The sequence below is a fragment of the Corella eumyota genome, chromosome 6, assembly GCF_963082875.1.
Source record: "Corella eumyota chromosome 6, kaCorEumy4.1, whole genome shotgun sequence".
NCBI classification, from domain to species: domain Eukaryota; kingdom Metazoa; phylum Chordata; class Ascidiacea; order Phlebobranchia; family Corellidae; genus Corella; species Corella eumyota.
Genome location: NC_137495.1, coordinates 12,184,669 through 12,207,623, shown reverse-complemented (window position 1 = coordinate 12,207,623; position 22,955 = coordinate 12,184,669). Strand labels below are relative to the sequence as shown.

At 24.8% G+C, this 22,955-nt stretch overlaps 31 non-coding genes across 31 annotated transcripts; all 31 read left to right on the top strand.

The window, feature by feature from the left end:
* Nucleotides 1-498: 498 nt before the first annotated feature.
* Nucleotides 499-614, top strand: LOC145757333 (U5 spliceosomal RNA). Its single transcript, XR_014285375.1, has one exon. It is a non-coding gene; the product is annotated as a U5 spliceosomal RNA (small nuclear RNA).
* A 580-nt stretch (nt 615-1,194) lies between these two features.
* LOC145757558 (U5 spliceosomal RNA) lies at nt 1,195-1,310 on the top strand. The gene has a single exon (XR_014285592.1). It is a non-coding gene; the product is annotated as a U5 spliceosomal RNA (small nuclear RNA).
* A 617-nt stretch (nt 1,311-1,927) lies between these two features.
* LOC145757352 (U5 spliceosomal RNA) lies at nt 1,928-2,043 on the top strand. The gene has a single exon (XR_014285393.1). It is a non-coding gene; the product is annotated as a U5 spliceosomal RNA (small nuclear RNA).
* Nucleotides 2,044-2,612: 569 nt separating this feature from the next.
* Nucleotides 2,613-2,728, top strand: LOC145757306 (U5 spliceosomal RNA). The gene has a single exon (XR_014285349.1). It is a non-coding gene; the product is annotated as a U5 spliceosomal RNA (small nuclear RNA).
* Nucleotides 2,729-3,334: 606 nt separating this feature from the next.
* On the top strand, nt 3,335-3,450 carry LOC145757332 (U5 spliceosomal RNA). The gene has a single exon (XR_014285374.1). It is a non-coding gene; the product is annotated as a U5 spliceosomal RNA (small nuclear RNA).
* A 580-nt stretch (nt 3,451-4,030) lies between these two features.
* On the top strand, nt 4,031-4,146 carry LOC145757557 (U5 spliceosomal RNA). The gene has a single exon (XR_014285591.1). It is a non-coding gene; the product is annotated as a U5 spliceosomal RNA (small nuclear RNA).
* Nucleotides 4,147-4,754: 608 nt separating this feature from the next.
* LOC145757331 (U5 spliceosomal RNA) lies at nt 4,755-4,870 on the top strand. Its single transcript, XR_014285373.1, has one exon. It is a non-coding gene; the product is annotated as a U5 spliceosomal RNA (small nuclear RNA).
* A 580-nt stretch (nt 4,871-5,450) lies between these two features.
* Nucleotides 5,451-5,566, top strand: LOC145757556 (U5 spliceosomal RNA). The gene has a single exon (XR_014285590.1). It is a non-coding gene; the product is annotated as a U5 spliceosomal RNA (small nuclear RNA).
* Nucleotides 5,567-6,183: 617 nt separating this feature from the next.
* LOC145757351 (U5 spliceosomal RNA) lies at nt 6,184-6,299 on the top strand. Its single transcript, XR_014285392.1, has one exon. It is a non-coding gene; the product is annotated as a U5 spliceosomal RNA (small nuclear RNA).
* A 569-nt stretch (nt 6,300-6,868) lies between these two features.
* On the top strand, nt 6,869-6,984 carry LOC145757614 (U5 spliceosomal RNA). Its single transcript, XR_014285645.1, has one exon. It is a non-coding gene; the product is annotated as a U5 spliceosomal RNA (small nuclear RNA).
* Nucleotides 6,985-7,553: 569 nt separating this feature from the next.
* Nucleotides 7,554-7,669, top strand: LOC145757462 (U5 spliceosomal RNA). Its single transcript, XR_014285499.1, has one exon. It is a non-coding gene; the product is annotated as a U5 spliceosomal RNA (small nuclear RNA).
* Nucleotides 7,670-8,274: 605 nt separating this feature from the next.
* Nucleotides 8,275-8,390, top strand: LOC145757350 (U5 spliceosomal RNA). The gene has a single exon (XR_014285391.1). It is a non-coding gene; the product is annotated as a U5 spliceosomal RNA (small nuclear RNA).
* A 569-nt stretch (nt 8,391-8,959) lies between these two features.
* On the top strand, nt 8,960-9,075 carry LOC145757613 (U5 spliceosomal RNA). The gene has a single exon (XR_014285644.1). It is a non-coding gene; the product is annotated as a U5 spliceosomal RNA (small nuclear RNA).
* Nucleotides 9,076-9,644: 569 nt separating this feature from the next.
* LOC145757304 (U5 spliceosomal RNA) lies at nt 9,645-9,760 on the top strand. Its single transcript, XR_014285347.1, has one exon. It is a non-coding gene; the product is annotated as a U5 spliceosomal RNA (small nuclear RNA).
* A 606-nt stretch (nt 9,761-10,366) lies between these two features.
* Nucleotides 10,367-10,482, top strand: LOC145757497 (U5 spliceosomal RNA). Its single transcript, XR_014285534.1, has one exon. It is a non-coding gene; the product is annotated as a U5 spliceosomal RNA (small nuclear RNA).
* Nucleotides 10,483-11,062: 580 nt separating this feature from the next.
* On the top strand, nt 11,063-11,178 carry LOC145757582 (U5 spliceosomal RNA). The gene has a single exon (XR_014285614.1). It is a non-coding gene; the product is annotated as a U5 spliceosomal RNA (small nuclear RNA).
* A 617-nt stretch (nt 11,179-11,795) lies between these two features.
* On the top strand, nt 11,796-11,911 carry LOC145757303 (U5 spliceosomal RNA). Its single transcript, XR_014285346.1, has one exon. It is a non-coding gene; the product is annotated as a U5 spliceosomal RNA (small nuclear RNA).
* Nucleotides 11,912-12,517: 606 nt separating this feature from the next.
* On the top strand, nt 12,518-12,633 carry LOC145757330 (U5 spliceosomal RNA). Its single transcript, XR_014285372.1, has one exon. It is a non-coding gene; the product is annotated as a U5 spliceosomal RNA (small nuclear RNA).
* Nucleotides 12,634-13,213: 580 nt separating this feature from the next.
* On the top strand, nt 13,214-13,329 carry LOC145757583 (U5 spliceosomal RNA). The gene has a single exon (XR_014285615.1). It is a non-coding gene; the product is annotated as a U5 spliceosomal RNA (small nuclear RNA).
* Nucleotides 13,330-13,898: 569 nt separating this feature from the next.
* Nucleotides 13,899-14,014, top strand: LOC145757429 (U5 spliceosomal RNA). Its single transcript, XR_014285468.1, has one exon. It is a non-coding gene; the product is annotated as a U5 spliceosomal RNA (small nuclear RNA).
* Nucleotides 14,015-14,587: 573 nt separating this feature from the next.
* Nucleotides 14,588-14,703, top strand: LOC145757328 (U5 spliceosomal RNA). Its single transcript, XR_014285369.1, has one exon. It is a non-coding gene; the product is annotated as a U5 spliceosomal RNA (small nuclear RNA).
* A 580-nt stretch (nt 14,704-15,283) lies between these two features.
* LOC145757555 (U5 spliceosomal RNA) lies at nt 15,284-15,399 on the top strand. The gene has a single exon (XR_014285589.1). It is a non-coding gene; the product is annotated as a U5 spliceosomal RNA (small nuclear RNA).
* Nucleotides 15,400-16,016: 617 nt separating this feature from the next.
* On the top strand, nt 16,017-16,132 carry LOC145757349 (U5 spliceosomal RNA). The gene has a single exon (XR_014285390.1). It is a non-coding gene; the product is annotated as a U5 spliceosomal RNA (small nuclear RNA).
* Nucleotides 16,133-16,749: 617 nt separating this feature from the next.
* On the top strand, nt 16,750-16,865 carry LOC145757348 (U5 spliceosomal RNA). Its single transcript, XR_014285389.1, has one exon. It is a non-coding gene; the product is annotated as a U5 spliceosomal RNA (small nuclear RNA).
* A 569-nt stretch (nt 16,866-17,434) lies between these two features.
* Nucleotides 17,435-17,550, top strand: LOC145757612 (U5 spliceosomal RNA). Its single transcript, XR_014285643.1, has one exon. It is a non-coding gene; the product is annotated as a U5 spliceosomal RNA (small nuclear RNA).
* A 569-nt stretch (nt 17,551-18,119) lies between these two features.
* Nucleotides 18,120-18,235, top strand: LOC145757439 (U5 spliceosomal RNA). The gene has a single exon (XR_014285477.1). It is a non-coding gene; the product is annotated as a U5 spliceosomal RNA (small nuclear RNA).
* Nucleotides 18,236-18,804: 569 nt separating this feature from the next.
* LOC145757459 (U5 spliceosomal RNA) lies at nt 18,805-18,920 on the top strand. Its single transcript, XR_014285497.1, has one exon. It is a non-coding gene; the product is annotated as a U5 spliceosomal RNA (small nuclear RNA).
* A 606-nt stretch (nt 18,921-19,526) lies between these two features.
* Nucleotides 19,527-19,642, top strand: LOC145757327 (U5 spliceosomal RNA). Its single transcript, XR_014285368.1, has one exon. It is a non-coding gene; the product is annotated as a U5 spliceosomal RNA (small nuclear RNA).
* Nucleotides 19,643-20,222: 580 nt separating this feature from the next.
* Nucleotides 20,223-20,338, top strand: LOC145757647 (U5 spliceosomal RNA). Its single transcript, XR_014285674.1, has one exon. It is a non-coding gene; the product is annotated as a U5 spliceosomal RNA (small nuclear RNA).
* A 569-nt stretch (nt 20,339-20,907) lies between these two features.
* Nucleotides 20,908-21,023, top strand: LOC145757445 (U5 spliceosomal RNA). Its single transcript, XR_014285483.1, has one exon. It is a non-coding gene; the product is annotated as a U5 spliceosomal RNA (small nuclear RNA).
* A 569-nt stretch (nt 21,024-21,592) lies between these two features.
* LOC145757302 (U5 spliceosomal RNA) lies at nt 21,593-21,708 on the top strand. The gene has a single exon (XR_014285345.1). It is a non-coding gene; the product is annotated as a U5 spliceosomal RNA (small nuclear RNA).
* Nucleotides 21,709-22,955: the final 1,247 nt, after the last annotated feature.

Here is a 22,955-nt window from a genome sequence, read left to right as displayed (position 1 = left end):
CTTGAGTTTTTAGTGTTTTTTAGGAGGCGAAAATTGTTGAACTGAAAAGTGTATTTGTTCTAGATGTATATTTTTCACCTTTATTATACAAATCGTGTAAAAGTTTGTCTTAACCAAAGATATCTGTGAATAGGATTAATTTTGAGTTACACTTTATTTTAAGTGACCAACTGAAACAAGAGTGTAATTTCTGAAATATTTTTTTATTTTTAACTGAGATTTAATTAATAATAAAAACCCATTTAAATGTGATTGCTAGTTTTTATAATTTAGTAATATTTAAATAAAACTGATATAATCGAGTGTCTAGCATTAAAAATGCAGCGGCCAAACTTTGACTGCTTCTTACAACAAACTTTTCCTTGAAGTTTGTTGAAATTATATTGTTTTTCGAGTTTTTGTTAGTAAAGTGTATCTGTTTTAAGTTATAACTAATAACAAACACCACAAATTAATTTATTTAATTGTGAAATTTAGTTCAGTTTCAATAAAGGTATTTTACTCGGACTTTTATTCATATCGAGTAAATCTTTCGCCTTTTACTAAAGATTTCCGTGGGTAAGAGTATTTTAGAGTTAAATTTGTTTTTGAAAGGCCTACTTTTAATAGTAGGCGATTTTACCTAAAATTCATTTCTGTTTATTACTGCATTGTTTTGTAATTGTTAATGTAATTAACAATGTAATTAACAAGCAATTTTTAGAAATAAAGTAAACTTGAAGAAAAGTTTTAAACTGAGTTTTTAGTGTTTTTTAGGAGGCGAAAATTGTTGAACTGAAAAGTGTCTTTGTTCTAGATGTATATTTTTCACCTTTATTATACAAATCGTGTAAATGTTTGTCTTAACCAAAGATATCTGTGAATAGGATTGATTTTGACTTTTTTCTGAAATATTTTTTTTATTTTTAACTGAGATTTAATTAATAATAAAAACCTATTTAAATATTATTGCTAGTTTTTATAATTTAGTAATATTTTAATAAAACTGCTATAATCGAGTGTTTAGCATTGAAAATGCAGTGGCCAAACTTTGACTGCTTATTACAACAAACTTTTTCTTGAAGTTTGTTAAAATTATATTGTTATTTGAGTTTTTGTTAGTGAAGTGTATCTGTTTTAACTTATAACTGATCACAAACACCACAAATTAATTTATTTAATTGTGAAATATACTTCAGTTTCAATAAAAATATTTTACTCGGACTTTTATTCATATCGAGTAAATCTTTCGCCTTTTACTAAAGATTTCCGTAGATAAGAGTATTTTTGAGTTAATTTTGTGTTTGAAAGTCCTACTTTTATTAGTAGGCGATTTTACTTAAAATTCATTTCTGTTGATTACTGCATTATTTTGTATTTGTTAATGTAATTTACAAGCTATTTTTAGAAATAAAGTAAACTTGAAGAAAAGTTTTAAACTTGAGAGTTTTTAGTGTTTTTTAGGAGGCGAAAATTGTTGAACTGAAAAGTGTATTTGTTCTAGATGTATATTTTTCACCTTTATTATACAAATCGTGTAAAAGTTTGTCTTAACCAAAGATATCTGTGAATAGGATTAATTTTGAGTTACACTTTATTTTAAGTGACCAACTGAAACAAGAGTGTAATTACTGAAATATTTTTTTATTTTTAACTGAGATTTAATTAATAATAAAAACCCATTTAAATATGATTACTAGTTTTTATAATTTAGTAATATTTAAATAAAACTGATTTAATCGAGTGTCTAGCATTAAAAATGCAGTGGCCAAACTTTGACTGCTTATTACAACAAACTTTTTCTTGAAGTTTGTTAAAATTATATTGTTACTTAAGTTTTTGTTAGTAAAATGTATTAAGTGTATCTGTTTTAACTTTTAACTGATCACAAACACCACAAATTATATTATTTAATTGCGAAATATACTTCAGTTTCAATAAAAATATTTTACTCGGACTTTTATTCATATCGAGTAAATCTTTCGCCTTTTACTAAAGATTTCCGTGGATAAGAGTATTTTTGAGTTAATTTTGTTTTTGAAAGGCCTACTTTAATTAGTAGGCGATTTTATCTAAAATTCATTTCTGTTGATTACTGCATTATTTTGTATTTGTTAATGTAATTAACAAGCTATTTTTAGAAATAAAGTAAACTTGAAGAAAAGTTTTAAACTTGAGTTTTTAGTGTTTTTTAGGAGGCGAAAATTGTTGAACTGAAAAGTGTCTTTGTTCTAGATGTATATTTTTCACCTTTATTATACAAATCTTGTAAATGTTTGTCTTAACCAAAGATATCTGTGAATAGGATTGATTTTGACTTTTTTCTGAAATATTTTTTTTATTTTTAACTGAGATTTAATTAATAATAAAAACCTATTTAAATATTATTGCTAGTTTTTATAATTTAGTAATATTTTAATAAAACCGCTATAATCGAGTGTTTAGCATTGAAAATGCAGTGGCCAAACTTTGACTGCTTATTACAACAAACTTTTTCTTGAAGTTTGTTAAAATTATATTGTTATTTGAGTTTTTGTTAGTGAAGTGTATCTGTTTTAACTTATAACTGATCACAAACACCACAAATTAATTTATTTAATTGTGAAATATACTTCAGTTTCAATAAAAATATTTTACTCGGACTTTTATTCATATCGAGTAAATCTTTCGCCTTTTACTAAAGATTTCCGTGGATAAGAGTATTTTTGAGTTAATTTTGTTTTTGAAAGGCCTACTTTTATTAGTAGGCGATTTTACTTAAAATTCATTTCTGTTGATTACTGCATTATTTTGTATTTGTTAATGTAATTAACAAGCTATTTTTAGAAATAAAGTAAACTTGAAGAAAAATTTTAAACTTGAGTTTTTAGTGTTTTTTAGGAGGCGAAAATTGTTGAACTGAAAAGTGTATTTGTTCTAGATGTATATTTTTCACCTTTATTATACAAATCGTGTAAAAGTTTGTCTTAACCAAAGATATCTGTGAATAGGATTAATTTTGAGTTACACTTTATTTTAAGTGACCAACTGAAACAAGAGTGTAATTTCTGAAATATTTTTTTATTTTTAACTGAGATTTAATTAATAATAAAAACCCATTTAAATGTGATTGCTAGTTTTTATAATTTAGTAATATTTAAATAAAACTGATATAATCGAGTGTCTAGCATTAAAAATGCAGCGGCCAAACTTTGACTGCTTATTACAACAAACTTTTCCTTGAAGTTTGTTAAAATTATATTGTTTTTCGAGTTTTTGTTAGTAAAGTGTATCTGTTTTAAGTTATAACTAATAACAAACACCACAAATTAATTTATTTAATTGTGAAATTTAGTTCAGTTTCAATAAAGGTATTTTACTCGGACTTTTATTCATATCGAGTAAATCTTTCGCCTTTTACTAAAGATTTCCGTGGGTAAGAGTATTTTAGAGTTAAATTTGTTTTTGAAAGGCCTACTTTTAATAGTAGGCGATTTTACCTAAAATTCATTTCTGTTTATTACTGCATTGTTTTGTAATTGTTAATGTAATTAACAATGTAATTAACAAGCAATTTTTAGAAATAAAGTAAACTTGAAGAAAAGTTTCAAACTGAGTTTTTAGTGTTTTTTAGGAGGCGAAAATTGTTGAACTGAAAAGTGTCTTTGTTCTAGATGTATATTTTTCACCTTTATTATACAAATCGTGTAAATGTTTGTCTTAACCAAAGATATCTGTGAAAAGGATTGATTTTGACTTTTTTCTGAAATATTTTTTTTATTTTTAACTGAGATTTAATTAATAATAAAAACCTATTTAAATATTATTGCTAGTTTTTATAATTTAGTAATATTTTAATAAAACTGCTATAATCGAGTGTTTAGCATTGAAAATGCAGTGGCCAAACTTTGACTGCTTATTACAACAAACTTTTTCTTGAAGTTTGTTAAAATTATATTGTTATTTGAGTTTTTGTTAGTGAAGTGTATCTGTTTTAACTTATAACTGATCACAAACACCACAAATTAATTTATTTAATTGTGAAATATACTTCAGTTTCAATAAAAATATTTTACTCGGACTTTTATTCATATCGAGTAAATCTTTCGCCTTTTACTAAAGATTTCCGTAGATAAGAGTATTTTTGAGTTAATTTTGTGTTTGAAAGTCCTACTTTTATTAGTAGGCGATTTTACTTAAAATTCATTTCTGTTGATTACTGCATTATTTTGTATTTGTTAATGTAATTTACAAGCTATTTTTAGAAATAAAGTAAACTTGAAGAAAAGTTTTAAACTTGAGAGTTTTTAGTGTTTTTTAGGAGGCGAAAATTGTTGAACTGAAAAGTGTATTTGTTCTAGATGTATATTTTTCACCTTTATTATACAAATCGTGTAAAAGTTTGTCTTAACCAAAGATATCTGTGAATAGGATTAATTTTGAGTTACACTTTATTTTAAGTGACCAACTGAAACAAGAGTGTAATTTCTGAAATATTTTTTTATTTTTAACTGAGATTTAATTAATAATAAAAACCCATTTAAATGTGATTGCTAGTTTTTATAATTTAGTAATATTTAAATAAAACTGATATAATCGAGTGTCTAGCATTAAAAATGCAGCGGCCAAACTTTGACTGCTTATTACAACAAACTTTTCCTTGAAGTTTGTTGAAATTATATTGTTTTTCGAGTTTTTGTTAGTAAAGTGTATCTGTTTTAAGTTATAACTAATAACAAACACCACAAATTAATTTATTTAATTGTGAAATTTAGTTCAGTTTCAATAAAGGTATTTTACTCGGACTTTTATTCATATCGAGTAAATCTTTCGCCTTTTACTAAAGATTTCCGTGGGTAAGAGTATTTTAGAGTTAAATTTGTTTTTGAAAGGCCTACTTTTAATAGTAGGCGATTTTACCTAAAATTCATTTCTGTTTATTACTGCATTGTTTTGTAATTGTTAATGTAATTAACAATGTAATTAACAAGCAATTTTTAGAAATAAAGTAAACTTGAAGAAAAGTTTTAAACTGAGTTTTTAGTGTTTTTTAGGAGGCGAAAATTGTTGAACTGAAAAGTGTCTTTGTTCTAGATGTATATTTTTCACCTTTATTATACAAATCGTGTAATTGTTTGTCTTAACCAAAGATATCTGTGAATAGGATTGATTTTGACTTTTTTCTGAAATATTTTTTTTATTTTTAACTGAGATTTAATTAATAATAAAAACCTATTTAAATATTATTGCTAGTTTTTATAATTTAGTAATATTTTAATAAAACTGCTATAATCGAGTGTTTAGCATTGAAAATGCAGTGGCCAAACTTTGACTGCTTATTACAACAAACTTTTTCTTGAAGTTTGTTAAAATTATATTGTTATTTGAGTTTTTGTTAGTGAAGTGTATCTGTTTTAACTTATAACTGATCACAAACACCACAAATTAATTTATTTAATTGTGAAATATACTTCAGTTTCAATAAAAATATTTTACTCGGACTTTTATTCATATCGAGTAAATCTTTCGCCTTTTACTAAAGATTTCCGTAGATAAGAGTATTTTTGAGTTAATTTTGTGTTTGAAAGTCCTACTTTTATTAGTAGGCGATTTTACTTAAAATTCATTTCTGTTGATTACTGCATTATTTTGTATTTGTTAATGTAATTTACAAGATATTTTTAGAAATAAAGTAAACTTGAAGAAAAGTTTTAAACTTGAGAGTTTTTAGTGTTTTTTAGGAGGCGAAAATTGTTGAACTGAAAAGTGTATTTGTTCTAGATGTATATTTTTCACCTTTATTATACAAATCGTGTAAAAGTTTGTCTTAACCAAAGATATCTGTGAATAGGATTAATTTTGAGTTACACTTTATTTTAAGTGACCAACTGAAACAAGAGTGTAATTACTGAAATATTTTTTTATTTTTAACTGAGATTTAATTAATAATAAAAACCCATTTAAATATGATTGCTAGTTTTTATAATTTAGTAATATTTAAATAAAACTGATATAATCGAGTGTCTAGCATTAAAAATGCAGTGGCCAAACTTTGACTGCTTATTACAACAAACTTTTTCTTGAAGTTTGTTAAAATTATATTGTTATTTAAGTTTTTGTTAGTAAAATGTATTAAGTGTATCTGTTTTAACTTTTAACTGATCACAAACACCACAAATTATATTATTTAATTGCGAAATATACTTCAGTTTCAATAAAAATATTTTACTCGGACTTTTATTCATATCGAGTAAATCTTTCGCCTTTTACTAAAGATTTCCGTGGATAAGAGTATTTTTGAGTTAATTTTGTTTTTGAAAGGCCTACTTTAATTAGTAGGCGATTTTATCTAAAATTCATTTCTGTTGATTACTGCATTATTTTGTATTTGTTAATGTAATTAACAAGCTATTTTTAGAAATAAAGTAAACTTGAAGAAAAGTTTTAAACTTGAGTTTTTAGTGTTTTTTAAGAGGCGAAAATTGTTGAACTGAAAAGTGTCTTTGTTCTAGATGTATATTTTTCACCTTTATTATACAAATCGTGTAAATGTTTGTCTTAACCAAAGATATCTGTGAATAGGATTGATTTTGACTTTTTTCTGAAATATTTTTTTTATTTTTAACTGAGATTTAATTAATAATAAAAACCTATTTAAATATTATTGCTAGTTTTTATAATTTAGTAATATTTTAATAAAACTGCTATAATCGAGTGTTTAGCATTGAAAATGCAGTGGCCAAACTTTGACTGCTTATTACAACAAACTTTTTCTTGAAGTTTGTTAAAATTATATTGTTATTTGAGTTTTTGTTAGTGAAGTGTATCTGTTTTAACTTATAACTGATCACAAACACCACAAATTAATTTATTTAATTGTGAAATATACTTCAGTTTCAATAAAAATATTTTACTCGGTCTTTTATTCATATCGAGTAAATCTTTCGCCTTTTACTAAAGATTTCCGTAGATAAGAGTATTTTTGAGTTAATTTTGTTTTTAAAAGTCCTACTTTTATTAGTAGGCGATTTTACTTAAAATTCATTTCTGTTGATTACTGCATTATTTTGTATTTGTTAATGTAATTTACAAGCTATTTTTAGAAATAAAGTAAACTTGAAGAAAAGTTTTAAACTTGAGTTTTTAGTGTTTTTTAGGAGGCGAAAATTGTTGAACTGAAAAGTGTCTTTGTTCTAGATGTATATTTTTCACCTTTATTATACAAATCGTGTAAATGTTTGTCTTAACCAAAGATATCTGTAAATAGGATTGATTTTGACTTTTTTCTGAAATATTTTTTTTATTTTTAACTGAGATTTAATTAATAATAAAAACCTATTTAAATATTATTGCTAGTTTTTATAATTTAGTAATATTTTAATAAAACTGCTATAATCGAGTGTTTAGCATTGAAAATGCAGTGGCCAAACTTGGACTGCTTATTACAACAAACTTTTTCTTGAAGTTTGTTAAAATTATATTGTTATTTGAGTTTTAGTTAGTGAAGTGTATCTGTTTTAACTTATAACTGATCACAAACACCACAAATTAATTTATTTAATTGTGAAATATACTTCAGTTTCAATAAAAATATTTTACTCGGTCTTTTATTCATATCGAGTAAATCTTTCACCTTTTACTAAAGATTTCCGTGGATAAGAGGATTTTAGAGTTAAATTTGTTTTTGAAAGGCCTACTTTTAATAGTAGGCGATTTTACCTAAAATTCATTTCTGTTGATTACTGCATTATTTTGTATTTGTTAATGTAATTAACAAGCTATTTTTAGAAATAAAGTAAACTTGAAGAAAAGTTTTAAACTTGAGTTTTTAGGAGGCAAAAATTGTTGAATTGAAAAGTGTCTTTGTTCTAGATGTATATTTTTCACCTTAATGATACAAATCGTGTAAATGTTTGTCTTAACCAAAGATATCTGTGAATAAGATTGATTTTGAGTTACACTTTATTTTAAGTGACCAACTGAAACAAGAGTGTAATTACTGAAATATTTTTTTATTTTTAACTGAGATTTAATTAATAATAAAAACCTATTTAAATATGATTGCTAGTTTTTATAATTTAGTAATATTTAAATAAAACTGATATAATCGAGTGTCTAGCATTAAAAATGCAGTGGCCAAACTTTGACTGCTTATTACAACAAACTTTTTCTTGAAGTTTGTTAAAATTATATTGTTATTTAAGTTTTTGTTAGTAAAATGTATTAAGTGTATCTGTTTTAACTTTTAACTGATCACAAACACCACAAATTATATTATTTAATTGCGAAATATACTTCAGTTTCAATAAAAATATTTTACTCGGACTTTTATTCATATCGAGTAAATCTTTCGCCTTTTACTAAAGATTTCCGTGGATAAGAGTATTTTTGAGTTAATTTTGTTTTTGAAAGGCCTACTTTAATTAGTAGGCGATTTTATCTAAAATTCATTTCTGTTGATTACTGCATTATTTTGTATTTGTTAATGTAATTAACAAGCTATTTTTAGAAATAAAGTAAACTTGAAGAAAAGTTTTAAACTTGAGTTTTTAGTGTTTTTTAGGAGGCGAAAATTGTTGAACTGAAAAGGGTCTTTGTTCTAGATGTATATTTTTCACCTTTATTATACAAATCGTGTAAATGTTTGTCTTAACCAAAGATATCTGTGAATAGGATTGATTTTGACTTTTTTCTGAAATATTTTTTTTATTTTTAACTGAGATTTAATTAATAATAAAAACCTATTTAAATATTATTGCTAGTTTTTATAATTTAGTAATATTTTAATAAAACTGCTATAATCGAGTGTTTAGCATTGAAAATGCAGTGGCCAAACTTTGACTGCTTATTACAACAAACTTTTTCTTGAAGTTTGTTAAAATTATATTGTTATTTGAGTTTTTGTTAGTGAAGTGTATCTGTTTTAACTTATAACTGATCACAAACACCACAAATTAATTTATTTAATTGTGAAATATACTTCAGTTTCATTAAAAATATTTTACTCGGTCTTTTATTCATATCGAGTAAATCTTTCGCCTTTTACTAAAGATTTCCGTAGATAAGAGTATTTTTGAGTTAATTTTGTTTTTAAAAGTCCTACTTTTATTAGTAGGCGATTTTACTTAAAATTCATTTCGGTTGATTACTGCATTATTTTGTATTTGTTAATGTAATTTACAAGCTATTTTTAGAAATAAAGTAAACTTGAAGAAAAGTTTTAAACTTGAGTTTTTAGTGTTTTTTAGGAGGCGAAAATTGTTGAACTGAAAAGTGTCTTTGTTCTAGATGTATATTTTTCACCTTTATTATACAAATCTTGTAAATGTTTGTCTTAACCAAAGATATCTGTGAATAGGATTGATTTTGACTTTTTTCTGAAATATTTTTTTTATTTTTAACTGAGATTTAATTAATAATAAAAACCTATTTAAATATTATTGCTAGTTTTTATAATTTAGTAATATTTTAATAAAACCGCTATAATCGAGTGTTTAGCATTGAAAATGCAGTGGCCAAACTTTGACTGCTTATTACAACAAACTTTTTCTTGAAGTTTGTTAAAATTATATTGTTATTTGAGTTTTTGTTAGTGAAGTGTATCTGTTTTAACTTATAACTGATCACAAACACCACAAATTAATTTATTTAATTGTGAAATATACTTCAGTTTCAATAAAAATATTTTACTCGGACTTTTATTCATATCGAGTAAATCTTTCGCCTTTTACTAAAGATTTCCGTGGATAAGAGTATTTTTGAGTTAATTTTGTTTTTGAAAGGCCTACTTTTATTAGTAGGCGATTTTACTTAAAATTCATTTCTGTTGATTACTGCATTATTTTGTATTTGTTAATGTAATTAACAAGCTATTTTTAGAAATAAAGTAAACTTGAAGAAAAATTTTAAACTTGAGTTTTTAGTGTTTTTTAGGAGGCGAAAATTGTTGAACTGAAAAGTGTATTTGTTCTAGATGTATATTTTTCACCTTTATTATACAAATCGTGTAAAAGTTTGTCTTAACCAAAGATATCTGTGAATAGGATTAATTTTGAGTTACACTTTATTTTAAGTGACCAACTGAAACAAGAGTGTAATTTCTGAAATATTTTTTTATTTTTAACTGAGATTTAATTAATAATAAAAACCCATTTAAATGTGATTGCTAGTTTTTATAATTTAGTAATATTTAAATAAAACTGATATAATCGAGTGTCTAGCATTAAAAATGCAACGGCCAAACTTTGACTGCTTATTACAACAAACTTTTCCTTGAAGTTTGTTAAAATTATATTGTTTTTCGAGTTTTTGTTAGTAAAGTGTATCTGTTTTAAGTTATAACTAATAACAAACACCACAAATTAATTTATTTAATTGTGAAATTTAGTTCAGTTTCAATAAAGGTATTTTACTCGGACTTTTATTCATATCGAGTAAATCTTTCGCCTTTTACTAAAGATTTACGTGGGTAAGAGTATTTTAGAGTTAAATTTGTTTTTGAAAGGCCTACTTTTAATAGTAGGCGATTTTACCTAAAATTCATTTCTGTTTATTACTGCATTGTTTTGTAATTGTTAATGTAATTAACAATGTAATTAACAAGCAATTTTTAGAAATAAAGTAAACTTGAAGAAAAGTTTTAAACTGAGTTTTTAGTGTTTTTTAGGAGGCGAAAATTGTTGAACTGAAAAGTGTCTTTGTTCTAGATGTATATTTTTCACCTTTATTATACAAATCGTGTAAATGTTTGTCTTAACCAAAGATATCTGTGAATAGGATTGATTTTGACTTTTTTCTGAAATATTTTTTTTATTTTTAACTGAGATTTAATTAATAATAAAATTCTATTTAAATATTATTGCTAGTTTTTATAATTTAGTAATATTTTAATAAAACTGCTATAATCGAGTGTTTAGCATTGAAAATGCAGTGGCCAAACTTTGACTGCTTATTACAACAAACTTTTTCTTGAAGTTTGTTAAAATTATATTGTTATTTGAGTTTTTGTTAGTGAAGTGTATCTGTTTTAACTTATAACTGATCACAAACACCACAAATTAATTTATTTAATTGTGAAATATACTTCAGTTTCAATAAAAATATTTTACTCGGACTTTAATTCATATCGAGTAAATCTTTCGCCTTTTACTAAAGATTTCCGTAGATAAGAGTATTTTTGAGTTAATTTTGTGTTTGAAAGTCCTACTTTTATTAGTAGGCGATTTTACTTAAAATTCATTTCTGTTGATTACTGCATTATTTTGTATTTGTTAATGTAATTTACAAGCTATTTTTAGAAATAAAGTAAACTTGAAGAAAAGTTTTAAACTTGAGAGTTTTTAGTGTTTTTTAGGAGGCGAAAATTGTTGAACTGAAAAGTGTATTTGTTCTAGATGTATATTTTTCACCTTTATTATACAAATCGTGTAAAAGTTTGTCTTAACCAAAGATATCTGTGAATAGGATTAATTTTGAGTTACACTTTATTTTAAGTGACCAACTGAAACAAGAGTGTAATTTCTGAAATATTTTTTTATTTTTAACTGAGATTTAATTAATAATAAAAACCCATTTAAATATGATTGCTAGTTTTTATAATTTAGTAATATTTAAATAAAACTGATATAATCGAGTGTCTAGCATTAAAAATGCAGTGGCCAAACTTTGACTGCTTATTACAACAAACTTTTTCTTGAAGTTTGTTAAAATTATATTGTTATTTAAGTTTTTGTTAGTAAAATGTATTAAGTGTATCTGTTTTAACTTTTAACTGATCACAAACACCACAAATTATATTATTTAATTGCGAAATATACTTCAGTTTCAATAAAAATATTTTACTCGGACTTTTATTCATATCGAGTAAATCTTTCGCCTTTTACTAAAGATTTCCGTGGATAAGAGTATTTTTGAGTTAATTTTGTTTTTGAAAGGCCTACTTTTATTAGTAGGCGATTTTACTTAAAATTCATTTCTGTTGATTACTGCATTATTTTGTATTTGTTAATGTAATTAACAAGCTATTTTTAGAAATAAAGTAAACTTGAAGAAAAATTTTAAACTTGAGTTTTTAGTGTTTTTTAGGAGGCGAAAATTGTTGAACTGAAAAGTGTATTTGTTCTAGATGTATATTTTTCACCTTTATTATACAAATCGTGTAAAAGTTTGTCTTAACCAAAGATATCTGTGAATAGGATTAATTTTGAGTTACACTTTATTTTAAGTGACCAACTGAAACAAGAGTGTAATTTCTGAAATATTTTTTTATTTTTAACTGAGATTTAATTAATAATAAAAACCCATTTAAATGTGATTGCTAGTTTTTATAATTTAGTAATATTTAAATAAAACTGATATAATCGAGTGTCTAGCATTAAAAATGCAGCGGCTAAACTTTGACTGCTTATTACAACAAACTTTTCCTTGAAGTTTGTTGAAATTATATTGTTTTTCGAGTTTTTGTTAGTAAAGTGTATCTGTTTTAAGTTATAACTAATAACAAACACCACAAATTAATTTATTTAATTGTGAAATTTAGTTCAGTTTCAATAAAGGTATTTTACTCGGACTTTTATTCATATCGAGTAAATCTTTCGCCTTTTACTAAAGATTTCCGTGGGTAAGAGTATTTTAGAGTTAAATTTGTTTTTGAAAGGCCTACTTTTAATAGTAGGCGATTTTACCTAAAATTCATTTCTGTTTATTACTGCATTGTTTTGTAATTGTTAATGTAATTAACAATGTAATTAACAAGCAATTTTTAGAAATAAAGTAAACTTGAAGAAAAGTTTTAAACTGAGTTTTTAGTGTTTTTTAGGAGGCGAAAATTGTTGAACTGAAAAGTGTCTTTGTTCTAGATGTATATTTTTCACCTTTATTATACAAATCGTGTAAATGTTTGTCTTAACCAAAGATATCTGTGAATAGGATTGATTTTGACTTTTTTCTGAAATATTTTTTTTATTTTTAACTGAGATTTAATTAATAATAAAAACCTATTTCAATATTATTGCTAGTTTTTATAATTTAGTAATATTTTAATAAAACTGCTATAATCGAGTGTTTAGCATTGAAAATGCAGTGGCCAAACTTTGACTGCTTATTACAACAAACTTTTTCTTGAAGTTTGTTAAAATTATATTGTTATTTGAGTTTTTGTTAGTGAAGTGTATCTGTTTTAACTTATAACTGATCACAAACACCACAAATTAATTTATTTAATTGTGAAATATACTTCAGTTTCAATAAAAATATTTTACTCGGTCTTTTATTCATATCGAGTAAATCTTTCGCCTTTTACTAAAGATTTCCGTAGATAAGAGTATTTTTGAGTTAATTTTGTTTTTGAAAGTCCTACTTTTATTAGTAGGCGATTTTACTTAAAATTCATTTCTGTTGATTACTGCATTATTTTGTATTTGTTAATGTAATTTACAAGCTATTTTTAGAAATAAAGTAAACTTGAAGAAAAGTTTTAAACTTGAGTTTTTAGTGTTTTTTAGGAGGCGAAAATTGTTGAACTGAAAAGTGTCTTTGTTCTAGATGTATATTTTTCACCTTTATTATACAAATCGTGTAAATGTTTGTCTTAACCAAAGATATCTGTAAATAGGATTGATTTTGACTTTTTTCTGAAATATTTTTTTTATTTTTAACTGAGATTTAATTAATAATAAAAACCTATTTAAATATTATTGCTAGTTTTTATAATTTAGTAATATTTTAATAAAACCGCTATAATCGAGTGTTTAGCATTGAAAATGCAGTGGCCAAACTTGGACTGCTTATTACAACAAACTTTTTCTTGAAGTTTGTTAAAATTATATTGTTATTTGAGTTTTTGTTAGTGAAGTGTATCTGTTTTAACTTATAACTGATCACAAACACCACAAATTAATTTATTTAATTGTGAAATATACTTCAGTTTCAATAAAAATATTTTACTCGGACTTTTATTCAGATCGAGTAAATCTTTCGCCTTTTACTAAAGATTTCCGTGGATAAGAGTATTTTTGAGTTAATTTTGTTTTTGAAAGGCCTACTTTTATTAGTAGGCGATTTTACTTAAAATTCATTTCTGTTGATTACTGCATTATTTTGTATTTGTTAATGTAATTAACAAGCTATTTTTAGAAATAAAGTAAACTTGAAGAAAAATTTTAAACTTGAGTTTTTAGTGTTTTTTAGGAGGCGAAAATTGTTGAACTGAAAAGTGTATTTGTTCTAGATGTATATTTTTCACCTTTATTATACAAATCGTGTAAAAGTTTGTCTTAACCAAAGATATCTGTGAATAGGATTAATTTTGAGTTACACTTTATTTTAAGTGACCAACTGAAACAAGAGTGTAATTTCTGAAATATTTTTTTATTTTTAACTGAGATTTAATTAATAATAAAAACCCATTTAAATGTGATTGCTAGTTTTTATAATTTAGTAATATTTAAATAAAACTGATATAATCGAGTGTCTAGCATTAAAAATGCAGCGGCCAAACTTTGACTGCTTCTTACAACAAACTTTTCCTTGAAGTTTGTTGAAATTATATTGTTTTTCGAGTTTTTGTTAGTAAAGTGTATCTGTTTTAAGTTTTAATTGTGAAATTTAGTTCAGTTTCAATAAAGGTATTTTACTCGGACTTTTATTCATATCGAGTAAATCTTTCGCCTTTTACTAAAGATTTCCGTGGGTAAGAGTATTTTAGAGTTAAATTTGTTTTTGAAAGGCCTACTTTTAATAGTAGGCGATTTTACCTAAAATTCATTTCTGTTTATTACTGCATTGTTTTGTAATTGTTAATGTAATTAACAATGTAATTAACAAGCAATTTTTAGAAATAAAGTAAACTTGAAGAAAAGTTTTAAACTGAGTTTTTAGTGTTTTTTAGGAGGCGAAAATTGTTGAACTGAAAAGTGTCTTTGTTCTAGATGTATATTTTTCACCTTTATTATACAAATCGTGTAAATGTTTGTCTTAACCAAAGATATCTGTGAATAGGATTGATTTTGACTTTTTTCTGAAATATTTTTTTTATTTTTAACTGAGATTTAATTAATAATAAAAACCTATTTAAATATTATTGCTAGTTTTTATAATTTAGTAATATTTTAATAAAACTGCTATAATCGAGTGTTTAGCATTGAAAATGCAGTGGCCAAACTTTGACTGCTTATTACAACAAACTTTTTCTTGAAGTTTGTTAAAATTATATTGTTATTTGAGTTTTTGTTAGTGAAGTGTATCTGTTTTAACTTATAACTGATCACAAACACCACAAATTAATTTATTTAATTGTGAAATATACTTCAGTTTCAATAAAAATATTTTACTCGGACTTTTATTCATATCGAGTAAATCTTTCGCCTTTTACTAAAGATTTCCGTAGATAAGAGTATTTTTGAGTTAATTTTGTGTTTGAAAGTCCTACTTTTATTAGTAGGCGATTTTACTTAAAATTCATTTCTGTTGATTACTGCATTATTTTGTATTTGTTAATGTAATTTACAAGCTATTTTTAGAAATAAAGTAAACTTGAAGAAAAGTTTTAAACTTGAGAGTTTTTAGTGTTTTTTAGGAGGCGAAAATTGTTGAACTGAAAAGTGTATTTGTTCTAGATGTATATTTTTCACCTTTATTATACAAATCGTGTAAAAGTTTGTCTTAACCAAAGATATCTGTGAATAGGATTAATTTTGAGTTACACTTTATTTTAAGTGACCAACTGAAACAAGAGTGTAATTACTGAAATATTTTTTTATTTTTAACTGAGATTTAATTAATAATAAAAACCCATTTAAATATGATTGCTAGTTTTTATAATTTAGTAATATTTAAATAAAACTGATATAATCGAGTGTCTAGCATTAAAAATGCAGTGGCCAAACTTTGACTGCTTATTACAACAAACTTTTTCTTGAAGTTTGTTAAAATTATATTGTTATTTAAGTTTTTGTTAGTAAAATGTATTAAGTGTATCTGTTTTAACTTTTAACTGATCACAAACACCACAAATTATATTATTTAATTGCGAAATATACTTCAGTTTCAATAAAAATATTTTACTCGGACTTTTATTCATATCGAGTAAATCTTTCGCCTTTTACTAAAGATTTCCGTGGATAAGAGTATTTTTGAGTTAATTTTGTTTTTGAAAGGCCTACTTTAATTAGTAGGCGATTTTATCTAAAATTCATTTCTGTTGATTACTGCATTATTTTGTATTTGTTAATGTAATTAACAAGCTATTTTTAGAAATAAAGTAAACTTGAAGAAAAGTTTTAAACTTGAGAGTTTTTAGTGTTTTTTAGGAGGCGAAAATTGTTGAACTGAAAAGTGTATTTGTTCTAGATGTATATTTTTCACCTTTATTATACAAATCGTGTAAAAGTTTGTCTTAACCAAAGATATCTGTGAATAGGATTAATTTTGAGTTACACTTTATTTTAAGTGACCAACTGAAACAAGAGTGTAATTACTGAAATATTTTTTTATTTTTAACTGAGATTTAATTAATAATAAAAACCCATTTAAATATGATTGCTAGTTTTTATAATTTAGTAATATTTAAATAAAACTGATATAATCGAGTGTCTAGCATTAAAAATGCAGTGGCCAAACTTTGACTGCTTATTACAACAAACTTTTTCTTGAAGTTTGTTAAAATTATATTGTTATTTAAGTTTTTGTTAGTAAAATGTATTAAGTGTATCTGTTTTAACTTTTAACTGATCACAAACACCACAAATTATATTATTTAATTGCGAAATATACTTCAGTTTCAATAAAAATATTTTACTCGGACTTTTATTCATATCGAGTAAATCTTTCGCCTTTTACTAAAGATTTCCGTGGATAAGAGTATTTTTGAGTTAATTTTGTTTTTGAAAGGCCTACTTTAATTAGTAGGCGATTTTATCTAAAATTCATTTCTGTTGATTACTGCATTATTTTGTATTTGTTAATGTAATTAACAAGCTATTTTTAGAAATAAAGTAAACTTGAAGAAAAGTTTTAAACTTGAGTTTTTAGTGTTTTTTAGGAGGCGAAAATTGTTGAACTGAAAAGTGTCTTTGTTCTAGATGTATATTTTTCACCTTTATTATACAAATCGTGTAAATGTTTGTCTTAACCAAAGATATCTGTGAATAGGATTGATTTTGACTTTTTTCTGAAATATTTTTTTTATTTTTAACTGAGATTTAATTAATAATAAAAACCTATTTAAATATTATTGCTAGTTTTTATAATTTAGTAATATTTTAATAAAACTGCTATAATCGAGTGTTTAGCATTGAAAATGCAGTGGCCAAACTTTGACTGCTTATTACAACAAACTTTTTCTTGAAGTTTGTTAAAATTATATTGTTATTTGAGTTTTTGTTAGTGAAGTGTATCTGTTTTAACTTATAACTGATCACAAACACCACAAATTAATTTATTTAATTGTGAAATATACTTCAGTTTCAATAAAAATATTTTACTCGGTCTTTTATTCATATCGAGTAAATCTTTCGCCTTTTACTAAAGATTTCCGTAGATAAGAGTATTTTTGAGTTAATTTTGTTTTTAAAAGTCCTACTTTTATTAGTAGGCGATTTTACTTAAAATTCATTTCTGTTGATTACTGCATTATTTTGTATTTGTTAATGTAATTTACAAGCTATTTTTAGAAATAAAGTAAACTTGAAGAAAAGTTTTAAACTTGAGTTTTTAGTGTTTTTTAGGAGGCGAAAATTGTTGAACTGAAAAGTGTCTTTGTTCTAGATGTATATTTTTCACCTTTATTATACAAATCGTGTAAATGTTTGTCTTAACCAAAGATATCTGTAAATAGGATTGATTTTGACTTTTTTCTGAAATATTTTTTTTATTTTTAACTGAGATTTAATTAATAATAAAAACCTATTTAAATATTATTGCTAGTTTTTATAATTTAGTAATATTTTAATAAAACTGCTATAATCGAGTGTTTAGCATTGAAAATGCAGTGGCCAAACTTGGATTGCTTATTACAACAAACTTTTTCTTGAAGTTTGTTAAAATTATATTGTTATTTAAGTTTTTGTTAGTGAAGTGTATCTGTTTTAACTTATAACTGATCACAAACACCACAAATTAATTTATTTAATTGTGAAATATACTTCAGTTTCAATAAAAATCTTTTACTTGGACTTTTATTCATAACGAGTAAATCTTTCGCCTTTTACTAAAGATTTCCGTGGATAAGAGTATTTTTGAGTTAATTTTGTTTTTGAAAGGCCTACTTTAATTAGTAGGCGATTTTATCTAAAATTCATTTCTGTTGATTACTGCATTATTTTGTATTTGTTAATGTAATTAACAAGCTATTTTTAGAAATAAAGTAAACTTGAAGAAAAGTTTTAAACTTGAGTTTTTAGTGTTTTTTAGGAGGCGAAAATTGTTGAACTGAAAAGTGTCTTTGTTCTAGATGTATATTTTTCACCTTTATTATACAAATCTTGTAAATGTTTGTCTTAACCAAAGATATCTGTGAATAGGATTGATTTTGACTTTTTTCTGAAATATTTTTTTTATTTTTAACTGAGATTTAATTAATAATAAAAACCTATTTAAATATTATTGCTAGTTTTTATAATTTAGTAATATTTTAATAAAACCGCTATAATCGAGTGTTTAGCATTGAAAATGCAGTGGCCAAACTTTGACTGCTTATTACAACAAACTTTTTCTTGAAGTTTGTTAAAATTATATTGTTATTTGAGTTTTTGTTAGTGAAGTGTATCTGTTTTAACTTATAACTGATCACAAACACCACAAATTAATTTATTTAATTGTGAAATATACTTCAGTTTCAATAAAAATATTTTACTCGGACTTTTATTCATATCGAGTAAATCTTTCGCCTTTTACTAAAGATTTCCGTGGATAAGAGTATTTTTGAGTTAATTTTGTTTTTGAAAGGCATACTTTTATTAGTAGGCGATTTTACTTAAAATTCATTTCTGTTGATTACTGCATTATTTTGTATTTGTTAATGTAATTAACAAGCTATTTTTAGAAATAAAGTAAACTTGAAGAAAAATTTTAAACTTGAGTTTTTAGTGTTTTTTAGGAGGCGAAAATTGTTGAACTGAAAAGTGTATTTGTTCTAGATGTATATTTTTCACCTTTATTATACAAATCGTGTAAAAGTTTGTCTTAACCAAAGATATCTGTGAATAGGATTAATTTTGAGTTACACTTTATTTTAAGTGACCAACTGAAACAAGAGTGTAATTTCTGAAATATTTTTTTATTTTTAACTGAGATTTAATTAATAATAAAAACCCATTTAAATGTGATTGCTAGTTTTTATAATTTAGTAATATTTAAATAAAACTGATATAATCGAGTGTCTAGCATTAAAAATGCAGCGGCCAAACTTTGACTGCTTATTACAACAAACTTTTCCTTGAAGTTTGTTAAAATTATATTGTTTTTCGAGTTTTTGTTAGTAAAGTGTATCTGTTTTAAGTTATAACTAATAACAAACACCACAAATTAATTTATTTAATTGTGAAATTTAGTTCAGTTTCAATAAAGGTATTTTACTCGGACTTTTATTCATATCGAGTAAATCTTTCGCCTTTTACTAAAGATTTCCGTGGGTAAGAGTATTTTAGAGTTAAATTTGTTTTTGAAAGGCCTACTTTTAATAGTAGGCGATTTTACCTAAAATTCATTTCTGTTTATTACTGCATTGTTTTGTAATTGTTAATGTAATTAACAATGTAATTAACAAGCAATTTTTAGAAATAAAGTAAACTTGAAGAAAAGTTTTAAACTGAGTTTTTAGTGTTTTTTAGGAGGCGAAAATTGTTGAACTGAAAAGTGTCTTTGTTCTAGATGTATATTTTTCACCTTTATTATACAAATCGTGTAAATGTTTGTCTTAACCAAAGATATCTGTGAATAGGATTGATTTTGACTTTTTTCTGAAATATTTTTTTTATTTTTAACTGAGATTTAATTAATAATAAAAACCTATTTAAATATTATTGCTAGTTTTTATAATTTAGTAATATTTTAATAAAACTGCTATAATCGAGTGTTTAGCATTGAAAATGCAGTGGCCAAACTTTGACTGCTTATTACAACAAACTTTTTCTTGAAGTTTGTTAAAATTATATTGTTATTTGAGTTTTTGTTAGTGAAGTGTATCTGTTTTAACTTATAACTGATCACAAACACCACAAATTAATTTATTTAATTGTGAAATATACTTCAGTTTCAATAAAAATGTTTTACTCGATCTTTTATTCATATCGAGTAAATCTTTCGCCTTTTACTAAAGATTTCCGTAGATAAGAGTATTTTTGAGTTAATTTTGTTTTTGAAAGTCCTACTTTTATTAGTAGGCGATTTTATCTAAAATTCATTTCTGTTGATTACTGCATTATTTTGTATTTGTTAATGTAATTTACAAGCTATTTTTAGAAATAAAGTAAACTTGAAGAAAAGTTTTAAACTTGAGTTTTTAGTGTTTTTTAGGAGGCGAAAATTGTTGAACTGTAAAGTGTCTTTGTTCTAGATGTATATTTTTCACCTTTATTATACAAATCGTGTAAATGTTTGTCTTAACCAAAGATATCTGTAAATAGGATTGATTTTGACTTTTTTCTGAAATATTTTTTTTATTTTTAACTGAGATTTAATTAATAATAAAAACCTATTTAAATATTATTGCTAGTTTTTATAATTTAGTAATATTTTAATAAAACTGCTATAATCGAGTGTTTAGCATTGAAAATGCAGTGGCCAAACTTGGACTGCTTATTACAACAAACTTTTTCTTGAAGTTTGTTAAAATTATATTGTTATTTGAGTTTTTGTTAGTGAAGTGTATCTGTTTTAACTTATAACTGATCACAAACACCACAAATTAATTTATTTAATTGTGAAATATACTTCAGTTTCAATAAAAATCTTTTACTCGGACTTTTATTCATATCGAGTAAATTTTTCGCCTTTTACTAAAGATTTCCGTGGATAAGAGTATTTTTGAGTTAATTTTGTTTTTGAAAGGCCTACTTTAATTAGTAGGCGATTTTATCTAAAATTCATTTCTGTTGATTACTGCATTATTTTGTATTTGTTAATGTAATTAACAAGCTATTTTTAGAAATAAAGTAAACTTGAAGAAAAGTTTTAAACTTGAGTTTTTAGTGTTTTTTAGGAGGCGAAAATTGTTGAACTGAAAAGTGTCTTTGTTCTAGATGTATATTTTTCACCTTTATTATACAAATCGTGTAAATGTTTGTCTTAACCAAAGATATCTGTGAATAGGATTGATTTTGACTTTTTTCTGAAATATTTTTTTTATTTTTAACTGAGATTTAATTAATAATAAAAACCTATTTAAATATTATTGCTAGTTTTTATAATTTAGTAATATTTTAATAAAACCGCTATAATCGAGTGTTTAGCATTGAAAATGCAGTGGCCAAACTTTGACTGCTTATTACAACAAACTTTTTCTTGAAGTTTGTTAAAATTATATTGTTATTTGAGTTTTTGTTAGTGAAGTGTATCTGTTTTAACTTATAACTGATCACAAACACCACAAATTAATTTATTTAATTGTGAAATATACTTCAGTTTCAATAAAAATATTTTACTCGGACTTTTATTCATATCGAGTAAATCTTTCGCCTTTTACTAAAGATTTCCGTGGATAAGAGTATTTTTGAGTTAATTTTGTTTTTGAAAGGCCTACTTTTATTAGTAGGCGATTTTACTTAAAATTCATTTCTGTTGATTACTGCATTATTTTGTGTTTGTTTATGTAATAAACAAGCAATTTTTTGAAATAAAGTTAACTTGAAGAAAAGTTTTAAACTTGAGTTTCTAGTGTTTTTTAGAAGGCGATAATTGTTAAACTGAACAGTTGCTTTGTTCTAGATGTATATTTTTCACCTTAATTATACAAATCGTGTAAATGTTTGTCTTAACCAAAGATATCTGTGAATAAGATTGATTTTGAGTTACACTTTATTTTAAGTGACCAACTGAAACAAGAGTGTAATTTCTGAAATATTTTTTCTATTTTTAACTGAGATTTAAATAAATAATAAAAACCCATTTTAATATTATTGCTAGTTTTTATAATTTAGTAATATTTAAATAAAACTGATATAATCGAGTGTCTAGCATTGAAAATGCAGTGGCCAAACTTTGACTGCTTATTACAACAAACCTTTCCTTGAAGTTTGTTAAAATTATATTGTTTTTCGAGTTTTTGTTAAAAAAAAAAGCATGTTCGGGCATTCTATTTGAATAAGGTAAGTTACCCGTTCTTGAAACGGAGTTATTTTTAATCAAACCAAGTCGCATAAGAAATTGGTACAAGTGCGTGTACATAAAATATCGCGAAATGTGCGATCGTTGTAAGCGCATGGCCCGTGCTGTTAGGTGGTCGTAAAAACGTGCGTCGTTTTCTCCTGCATTTTGCTTTAAATTCTTTACGCGACAAGCGCCTTGCTCGGTCGTTTAGACTGGTTTTGTCGACCGGCATGTTCGGGCATTCTATTTGAATAAGGTAAGTTACCCGTTCTTGAAACGGATTTTTTTTTAATCAAAACAAGTCGCATAAGAAATTGGTACAAGTGCGTGTACATAAAATATCGCGAAATGTGCGATCGTTGTAAGCGCATGGCCCGTGCTGTTAGGTGGTCGTAAAAACGTGCGTCGTTTTCTCCTGCATTTCGCTTTAAATTCTTTACGCGACAAGCGTCTTGCTCGGTCGTTTAGACTGGATTTGTCGAGCGGCATGTTCGGGCATTCTATTTGAATAAGGTAAGTTACCCGTTCTTGAAACGGAGTTTTTTTTAATCAAAAAAAAACGTTTAGACTGGTTCAAAACCGTTTAGACTGGTTTTGTCGACCGGCATGTTCGGGCATTCTATTTAAATAAGGTAAGTTACCCGTTCTTGGTGACTTATACTTTTTAACAACAGTTATTTATTTATATCTAATTC